We start from the raw sequence: 9,887 nt of genomic DNA, 5'->3' as shown, positions 1-9,887 counted from the left end.
GAATTTCACCATAAAGTGCAATTAGTTTCGATAATACCCACGTATGTACAGTCTTAAAAAAGAGAGTCAAAAGGGAGTCACGTCTGCTTGACTCCCTGGTAAGACTTTCTTCATTACTTAACGATGAAGTCTTCTATCAACGCCATATACGAGGATTTTTACTTGGACCGCATCAGTATGAAAAATACGGTCAAACATGCGACAAATCGTACATTTTCTCTAATATCACAATTTTTTTCGGAAAGATTTGAAGTCTATTTTACCCCTAAACATTTCTGTACTAAAATACACTTTCGTGAAATCAGGCTATTATTAATATTGGTTAGGGTGAGTTCCAGATAGCTCAAGAAAAATTCACGAACTTTGAAGATTTTTGTAGTTTTTGAAGCTACGTAGCTGGTAGTGAAACACAAAAATCGGAATAATGAATTGGACAACTAAACAGAACATCTGCAATAGCGCAAACGCGGTTCGTAGCTCAACACACAAAAATAGATTTTATACGCTTTTTCTATTAGTACAGTTTAATAAATAGAAGCGAATTTCGAGGGGGCCATGATTGTCAAAATTTTTTTCGAGCAAAAGTATTTTGCCACAATACTCCTTGTTCCACAGGTAAAAGGCACAAATTTTATCAGCAAAATCTGCGATCTCTCTCTCTCTCTCCTCTCTCTCTCTCTCTCTATATATATATTAATATATTAATATATATATATATATTATATATATATATATTATTATATATAATATATATCTATATATATAATGCTTAACAATGGTGGAGACGTGGCTAAGGACTACGCATTATTCGCAGGATGTTGTGCCTATAGTTTAGGTGTCTTATTGATCAAACAGTAGGTTGTCATTACAATGTGATCATGTATGAAATGGCATGAAATTTTTAAAACCGATCCAGAGAATAATTTTACGAATCACAGAAATTTCAGTTTGTTTATAGGATTCATGTGGATGAAGGCATGCAGACGTGAAAGAAAAGACACAGACAACCAAACGCTAGCGTTTGAGCTGTCCGCTTCTCTTCTGTTTCCGTGTTGCATGGCTTACTTTCTTCTAGAATAAACATTTTTTTTTGTTGTTTTACGCGAGCGGCAATTGTTCTGACTCATCTATATAAACTTCGAGTAGTATTTTATTTCCCTCAGAGGAATCGAGTGCACCACTGTAAAGTTGCTACAAAAACTTGTTGCGGCTGTCCTGCAACCACCACAGTGTTCCTGTTTGAGTAACCCGGTGAAGTGCCTTGTTGAGTAACAAGAGTAGCGGCACCAACTTTCGTCGATTGTCAGATGAAAACCCTAATGGTGTTCGCTCTGATTGAAGTTCTTGATCAATCTCTATAAAACTTGTTTAGTTTATGTGTATTTGTACGCTGATTTGAAAATGCAAAATATTTTTTTACTATTATGTCGCGTTAATTAGTATATCAAACATTTCATGTGCCATGTTAGGCCTGCACGAGTTACAAAGTAAGCATATCACAATATATGAAACGGGAACTGTATGCAACATAACCACCAGAATGCATGTTCTAAACCCACTTAACAATAGTTATAGTATGCTGAACATTGACCAGTAAGTGTATGTCTAGCTGGTGATTCGCTCACGAGAAGTTCTATATTACGCAACTTTTACTCAATGGGTTTAAAACGCGGGTTCGTATGTGGGCTAGTGGGTTCATGAACATTATGCCAGAACAGTGGAGTAACTCCTTTAAACTATTGCATACAGTTTTTATCCCCTAACTATAGCGATATGTCGATTTACTTTGTAACTCTCCAAGTTTGGAAAGGCTTGCTCATCAAGACACATGAATTTTTATGTGTTAAAACTGCGTTTTCTTCCAAATAATTGCATATTTGAAATCGCCACATAAGTAAACCTAAACTCAGCAAGTTTCATCAATATCGACCGAGAAGAAAAATAAACGCATTATTGTTGCAGAGTGTCTCATTGAGTACCACGAAGTGGTCACACTGACTCTTGCCAGGGGAGTGATGTACACCACTGTCCTTAAGGACAACGGAGTCAAAGGAACGCTCCAGTGGGGTCAGCGTTACCATGGCAAAGGGTCACCCTGACTACCTGGAAGTACTAGCGGGAAATAAAAGGTAGTCGCGTAGACTCCTGCGTTGGGAGTAATACATACTCTCTCTCTGCTTGTGAAGAAGGGAGTCGTTGGTCTGAAGAACGAAGGGAGTCGTTTGACACCCCAAAAGGTCATCATATGTGCAGCAAGGCGATTACCACCCGAAGGTAGTCAGTACAGACACCCTTTTTTTAAGAGTGTACTCTAATGTGAGGGCTGACGTTACGTCGCACAATAAGTTACCCTTTAAACGCCAGTGTTGTCGACGTGCCTGTTAAGCCCACACAGCTACACTGCAAAAACTGTCCTTTAGATTCCTTCAGATCCACGAACAAGATCTACGTAGAACTTACAGATGGCTCTCATTATATGGAAATAGGGAGTACATGTTCGTAACTGCCAACGGACATATTGCTTTATTTTTATTTAGGGAGAGAGTGTTCTAGAGTCCTAAAGAAAAAGAAAGTCCTAAAAGTCCTAAAGTCGAAAAGTCTTAAAGTTGACTGCGCTGTTAAGTTATTTTCCAACCAAAGACCGTCACGTGGCTACTTTTCTTGCGATAGCAATTATATCGGCACTCTCGACGGGTTTTTGTCGTCGCCGTCATGTTCAGTATAAAGTCCAAATTGATAACATCCCACCGCGCATCGTAGGTTCTACCCGTGAGTAAAAGCTCGCGAGCAGCGGCGACGATAGCGGCTGATGCAGAGATCAAACGAGCTGGCCTATCTGCGTCACTCGGAGGGCGCATGCGATAACATCCCCCCCCCCCCGTGTTAGACCTGCCGTCGATGCTGCTTAAGCAGAAACGAAACGCCCCGCCCGTCTTGAATGAGCATGGAGGGATGCGAGGGGGGGGGGCTGCTTGAGCAGCAACTGCGAACTTTGATCCTAAAAGCGCGTTCACGATCGCTTGCGCGCTCGCTATCTCGCAGGCATCAGCAAACGGCTCGTATACTCTTTTACGCGCGCTCTCAACGCGAAGAGACTGCGAAAAGCGCACCTCTCCCTGGAGCGGCCGTATTCTCTTACACCAACGTTTTGTATAGTTACGCGAGATCGGATCCAAAAGAGTTAGCTGCCAGCCTTCCTTCGTATAACATTACAATTTGTTGCCTTCGCATTCATTGCTTCGCGCTTGCGGTGAAACTGTGATCTTTTTTTCTTCAGACACGATGCGTTTACAGAAGGCCTGGGGAGCGTGCAACTACCACTGTTCTCTATGTGAGCGGTTTAAATCTTTAACCTTTTTTTCAGGTCAACCGAGAGTGGTTAAATTTGTTGTTTTGTGCATGTTACCCTCGCGAGCAACGAGGGTAGACAATATTTTGCTGCCGTCCTGACATACTGGCAGACTGTCTGCGTCTGTTTGCCGCGAAGTAGGCATGTGCGAATATTCGAGCACTAGGAATGTTCGAAGGAATATTATAGTATTCGAATTCGCTTCGACACGAATTTAAGGTTCCGAAATTTCAAAGTATTCATAATGAACGAATAGGCGTATATTGGACGGCATGTAACCCACCTGTGAAGGTGGTTTCACTGCAGCCTGAAAGTGCAATGCCGTGAAAGCACCTAACCAACAAAATTGCGCAATGCCGCGAAGCCCCACTTCAAGGTTAAATTAACATATTACTCCGACATAGATTAATCATTTTCAGGGGCGTAACCAGAAATCTTTTTCGGGGGGGGGGGGTTCAACCATACTTTATGTATGTTCGTGCGTGTGTTTGTATGTGTGCGTGAATATATGCGCAAGCAAAATTGAAAAATTTTGAGGGGGGGGGGGTTGAAACCCCCAACCCTCCTCTTGGCTACGCCCCTGATCATTTTTTAAGTTTAAAAGCTTGTTATACGGGCTTATATGTTATAATATGTTATATGTATAGTAATTTTTAAAGTGTGACGTATTTTATCGGTTATAACTTGCATCTTACTGAAATTGAAATTCTGCTACTATTTGATGCTACTAAACGCTACTAAACGTAGCGTTTAGTAGCGTAGCGCTTAGTTTAGTAGCGTTTACTTGCAGCAAAAAGAATGACAGTCGCACATGCCTCGTTCCAATTAAAAAAAAAAACGCTGTGCAGGTTAGTTGGGCCTCGACAATATTTATGCTAATTTTTTTTATATATAATGTGTGATACATACTATTCGAACTATTCGATTCAAAATTATTCGACGTAATCACTGTTCGCTTCGAACCTAAAATTTGCTTTTCGGACATCCCTACCGCGAAGGCTTCTGTGCGGCGTTCCACGGTGCCTAATAGACAAGGACACAAGGAACATGCGGCGCTGCTTCGTATTGGTGAAAAGCGTCCCTTTATGAAAGCCTCCTTTCGGGACTGTGGCACGGGAGTACAAACCGGTTCGCTGCAGCGGCGGCGGCCTGCGCATCAGCTTCTCTGCAGTGCACGATTGCTAGCGGCGTTTCGAAAACAGATGAGCAACTCCGCCACATAAAAGTAACATTTACAGTAACTCTAGGGTGCAGTAAAGCTTTAGGGTGCAGGCGCTCGCAGCGACCCGTAGCGGCCGCCGCTACGGTCGTCTAGGGCACCGGTACCCTCATAGGCGTCGTCAGCCCTATACATTGTAAGGCAGCCGCATACATTGACATAATAGGGAGCTGCGACGGCCCCCCCTGAAGGGGGCGCACGCGGTACCCTGTTCCTCTTAGATCCGACCCTGGAATTTTCGTGGTTGTTGCAATTTCATTCCGAGCTGCGTCTTGAGAGGTTCGTGCATGCTCGCGTGCGACTGCAAATCTTTCTAGCCTCTCCAACGCAACATGCCTAAAAAGAAAAAGACAACCTGTTCCATGACGTTATGCAAAAGAACTCGTGCAATGAAAAGGCATCGATTCTCATTCAGAGCTTCTACGGATCCAGTATGCCTGCAAGAGTGGGCGTGAAACATCAAGGGAGGTCCCTCATGTGTACATAAATTTCATTTGACTGTTCGCTGATTCTTACTTTTAATTAATTATTTTTCTTTTTTATATGCACCTATCTTTTCCTTTCACTGTTACTCACATTCTGCGCGAAAATATCTGTCTTTGCGTCTCATTCACTGTTCATTTATTTTTGTTCTTGAGTAACCGCTATAATTGTCAATGAATATTTCAATCATTGTACTCAAACATTACTGCGTGAAAAATAATGTTAATAAACTAGAACGGAAAAATATCTCCTACATGTTTGTTCTCTACGCCAGCATGTGCCGTTCAGAAGAAGCTAACCGGCCCGCATGGTCTCCAGAGTTTTCTTTTCTTCGTTTTACAATTTATATCGAGCTTTTATTTAAAGCTTTAAACGAGAAAACTATTAAACAAAAAAACGAACGTTTCTGCACGCAATCGCTAGCTGCAACTGCACCATCGCCACGCGGGCAAAGCCTTTCTCTAAGCTCTTTCCGATTTCTCAGAGCTACATCGTCGACCTGCGAGCCTGTGCGCACACTGTTGTTCAACGGGAGCAACTTCGGGCTCGCACGCAGTGGTTACACCTGCAGGCGCGCCACGTAGCTGGAGTCGACTGCCCGTTATGACGACGGAGGCGATTCATAGTTTTGGACACGTGTTCTTTTTTATAGTTCTGCGTTCGTGTGATCGTCGTGCCGAGTTCTGTTTGTGCGGTCGACTTTTAACGCGCTGCCTCGCATTGTTGTATGTATTTCGTGGTTACTGACGTAAGCGCAACTATACGCGGTACCAGGCAAATAGTCACCAGATGCCGAATCTCTGCGACTGCTTTGTTCGGTGTGACCGACGGACGCGATTCATAGTTTTGAAGAACACCTTCTTCAAATGTTTCCGCACGTCAGTGAGTAGCAGCGCCGCAATCCTTTGTCGACGACGCGTTCTGTGGCCCTGGAAAATGCCTTGACGCTCGGGGACGGCCGGTAGCTCGGCGATTCCTCGCTTGGCGCACCATTGAAAACCGGCGGTCATCCAGCAGTGTACGCTGCCAGCGTATTTTTATTGCCAGAGGTAAGTGAACGTTACGCTTCGTACATTGTGAGTTAATTGTACGCGTTGTCGCCGAAGAAAATCGCATAACGTGTTGGTAGTGTATGCGGTTGTAGTTGTGAGGATTGTGCTCGCGCATGACATTTGTCAAGAACGTAGTCGGTAGTGTTATAAAGTTTTGGTAATTAGCTCGCTTGCACGCACTGCTCTACGCTAATATTTGCTGAAAGGAGACAACATTTTTGTCAGGCTCACCATTGTCATGCGTTTTATGCATGTCTCTTGACAAATTACTTGGAGTAACGCCGTGAAACCGAAGCTTCAACATCCATTTCGTTCGCACGAGCTCTGAAGGAATAATCATCAGCCACCGTGTGAATCGTGAATCGGTACAGTGGGAGAAATAAAGTGTATTTAGGGATGTTTTCTTTAGGCGTGCATTTTATTTGTCATTAAGTAACGTGACCCTCAAAAGCGTTTAGGTTAGCATTCTTGGACATTGCTTATCATCTTTCAAGCAATAGATAACATAGATTTGCTAAAAATGCAATTTCTGCAGCATGACATTGTATTTTGTTCAGTTGGTTTGCCCCATTTTTATCCTTTATGCACGTTGACCTAATTTGACAAGCCGTACTTTCAGCTGAATTTTCAATTGCTTTTAGCACTATATGTGCGTCCGTGTATTGAAGTCCCACCTCTCATCGCATAATAATAGCTTGTGAAGAACAACGCTTGTCTTGAATTAGCCATTTATCAGAGCTCTTCCTCCCTCCTCAAAGGGCAAGGTGCTGCTGGCACACCTGGTTCGGCTTTTCTTAACCTTTTTTTTTAATGCTGAAGTTTTTTGCAACGTACTGCAGGTAGCAAACAGCAGTGCCACAACAAACAGTGGAGTGCTGACCATGCAGTCCAGAAGGTGGCTGAGGCAAGTATGCTATAGGAGGTGCTTATTCAGGCAGAAGAAATAAGCATCTGTAGCCAACGTAAAGGTAATGTACAAAGTTCCATTTAATGAAGAAGAATCTTGTTTTGAGCTAGTCATGTCGAAGGGAAACAATGAGCGCTAGATAATTGAGATGGAAATGCAGAGTAACAATGTTATGTATGCCAGCAACCAACTTAAGTTTATTCATGCAAAAGGGTTATTTCCAACTGGTTCATTTGGGGGAAGAGCCCACAGTTTCCACGAATGGGCATACCTGGTAGCCGTTGCACAACCTGTTACTGTGTTCTCGCACTCATTATTATGTGCCACTTACTCTTGTGACGTTCCACCAAGGTGAAATTACTTCACATAAACAGCAGCGAGAAGGCTCTTGCTAGCCAGTTCAATTAAGACAGCGTTACCGTAGCTTTTAGTTCCAGTAAACCAGCTAAGCTGTATAGAAGAGCGTACTCCATGTTTGTCACCATGGACAGTGCATTTTGCCTGGGAACATGGCTTAGTTTTGCAAAGGAAAATGTTGCCTTTCTGTAAAACGTGGTACTGGGAAATGGCATTGTGCCAAAAATATTAAGGTTTATGACTTCTTGCAGCACGCATTGTTGTACAGGGATGTTAGCGTTTTCATAAATGCAATGCATGGTGCCTGAAGAATATAGCGGCCCACTTTAAAATTTATAACTTCATGATTTCAGTATCTGGGACAGACTTTACTGTATACGGTTTGTTTCTGGAAAGCTTCAACCTATCTTGCAATTCTTCAAGGCCAATACTGAATTTGCTGTGTACATTTGGCTGCACATTCTCATCACTTATGCTAAACAACAGGCTTGAGTGATGTGTGGAATTCTTGTCAATCAATTTTATTGATTACCTCGGACGATCTATTCTGCTTCCCACAGTTATTGGGTGCTTTGTGTGCATGTGCTATGCATGCTAGAAATGAAAACAGGGAATGCAGCTGGCAGCATCAACGAGTACAATGCCCATAGGCTATTATGAGGTGCGAAATGTTGCCACTGCTAGAATTTACATTATGTGTGCATGGTACAGCTGATTGTGTAATTTAGCACTTTCCAGCTACTTACGCAGTTGGAGCAGATGTCGATCATGTTTACTGTGGTATGGCACGGCCACCAAGTTCGTGCATTCTGCATACCAGGAAACCTGACACGAAGCAACGTATTGCTGTGATGGCAGCTAAGTGAGAACGAATGAGTTTGTCTTCTCTGTCCATTTGTCAATACCATTACACAGGCTTGTTAAGTGCATTCAAGCGGCTTTAGCAATGCACTTGCAGCTACAGAGCCAGTAAAGGCAGCCAATTTCATCATCAGAGTTCACTCTGCAAATCCCACTTTCCATAAAGGGCATTGTTTTGTGATAGCTTAAGGTCAAAACTTGCTCAATTAAACACTTCTTGGTGTCTGACATTACATGAATTATGATAATTGTTATATCTCATGTGAAATTATGCCATTGTTTTTTTTTCATATTCTTACTTTGCATACACACTTTACGACTGCACCCTCCCCAACCGAATCTTTACTAGTGCTACATTCTGTTATGGGTGAAAACAATTATTGAACTAAAAACCAGGCCAAGGAAAGCAGTATGATGCCCTGTAATGTAGGAGGATGCCACTATTGCAGTGTTTAGTCTAGAGCTGAATTTAATGAGAAAGGGCAGCAATGTAGGTCATCTGTCGATATTTGCAGACCATAATTGTGTTGTGGTCATTTTGTTATCGCAGGAAGCATCTTCAAAAGCAGTGCTACAAGGATGTGAGCAGCAGTTTCCCTTCAACGAACGGGTCAAATTCATGGAAGCCACGTGCCTGCTGCTTCTGGCCTACACAAACATGCAGCCACCATAGTAAAGTTCTTGCAAAGGTGTGAGACATCCCTATGCTGCATGGATTGAGCATGTTAATTGCCTGTTTTTTATAGCTTATAGTAATATGTCTACAAGTGTACTTCCTTCTAGTGTATATTTACATTCTCTTAAAGGGCCAGTCAGCAGGCTCCGACTTCTTTTTTTTACACCTCCCAAACAAGCTCGCTAATTCGTACAGAGGGCCGCAGGAATCACATTGTGCGAATGTCAGACACTCCACTTCTAAAAACAATAACCGCACCTCCTCTTCAGCGCTTGACCAGTCCTCTTTGCTAGCGAAGTGGTGTAATGTTGCCTATGAGCAACATTAAGTAACGCTGACTGTTGAATAGTCCTCTGCAATACGAAACGGCATTTTGGCTTTGTGATGATGCAGTATCTGTGGTTGTCACAAGTGTTGCGAATTGGTTTATCTCGCCAGTGCTTTGACTGTGCTTCCTCACCGCACCGCTCTGGCACAGTGGCACACCGAGGAAGCCCCTCTTCAGGATGGTCAGGCTGAGCGAGAAACTGAAACCAGCTGGAATGTTTGTTCTATCCCCTGTGGCTTCATTATTACACCACTTAATCAAAAAATTCATGTGACAACATGTTCACGTTGTACAAGCGTGCAGTTGTCACAAATTTTAGACTCCGGGGTTGTTTAGGGGCCCTTTAGCCTTAAATTATGAATGGTAAATTCACACGTCACGTGGTTTTCTTGCTTATTTTTTGCAATGCTGATTTTTAAAATAGCATGTCAGCTTCTGTGAGTGGTAATTTATACATTTATCATACAAAACATCCTGCTATATTCAACAAGTGTTATTATAGATTTTTCATGGCACCAGAGCCACCTGCTTTTTGCCGTGTGGCAGCTACATGGAAGTTCATTGCTATGCTGCTTTGTTTAACTGATATCTTTTCAATCAATGCGTTTCACAGTCCAGGTGTTTGGTGTATTTGCATCTTGATGTGTTTAATATC

General features: G+C 42.7%; 1 long non-coding RNA gene across 3 annotated transcripts; it reads left to right on the top strand.

Annotated features, from left to right (window-relative positions):
- The first annotated feature begins 5,827 nt into the window (after positions 1 to 5,827).
- Positions 5,828 to 9,575, top strand: LOC125756641 (uncharacterized). 3 transcript variants are annotated; one of them, XR_007414655.1, is made up of 3 exons: positions 5,828 to 6,100; positions 6,943 to 7,071; positions 9,383 to 9,575. It is a non-coding gene; the product is annotated as an uncharacterized LOC125756641 (long non-coding RNA). The 3 variants fall into 3 exon arrangements; XR_007414656.1 differs by having other exon boundaries at positions 9,343 to 9,575; XR_007414654.1 differs by lacking the exon at positions 9,383 to 9,575 and adding an exon at positions 8,779 to 8,902.
- Positions 9,576 to 9,887: the final 312 nt, after the last annotated feature.

The sequence above is a fragment of the Rhipicephalus sanguineus genome, unplaced genomic scaffold, assembly GCF_013339695.2.
Source record: "Rhipicephalus sanguineus isolate Rsan-2018 unplaced genomic scaffold, BIME_Rsan_1.4 Seq3552, whole genome shotgun sequence".
Classification (NCBI taxonomy): Eukaryota; Metazoa; Arthropoda; class Arachnida; order Ixodida; family Ixodidae; genus Rhipicephalus; species Rhipicephalus sanguineus.
Note: the sequence above shows the minus strand (reverse complement) of the source record. Positions and strands in the feature narration are given on the sequence as shown.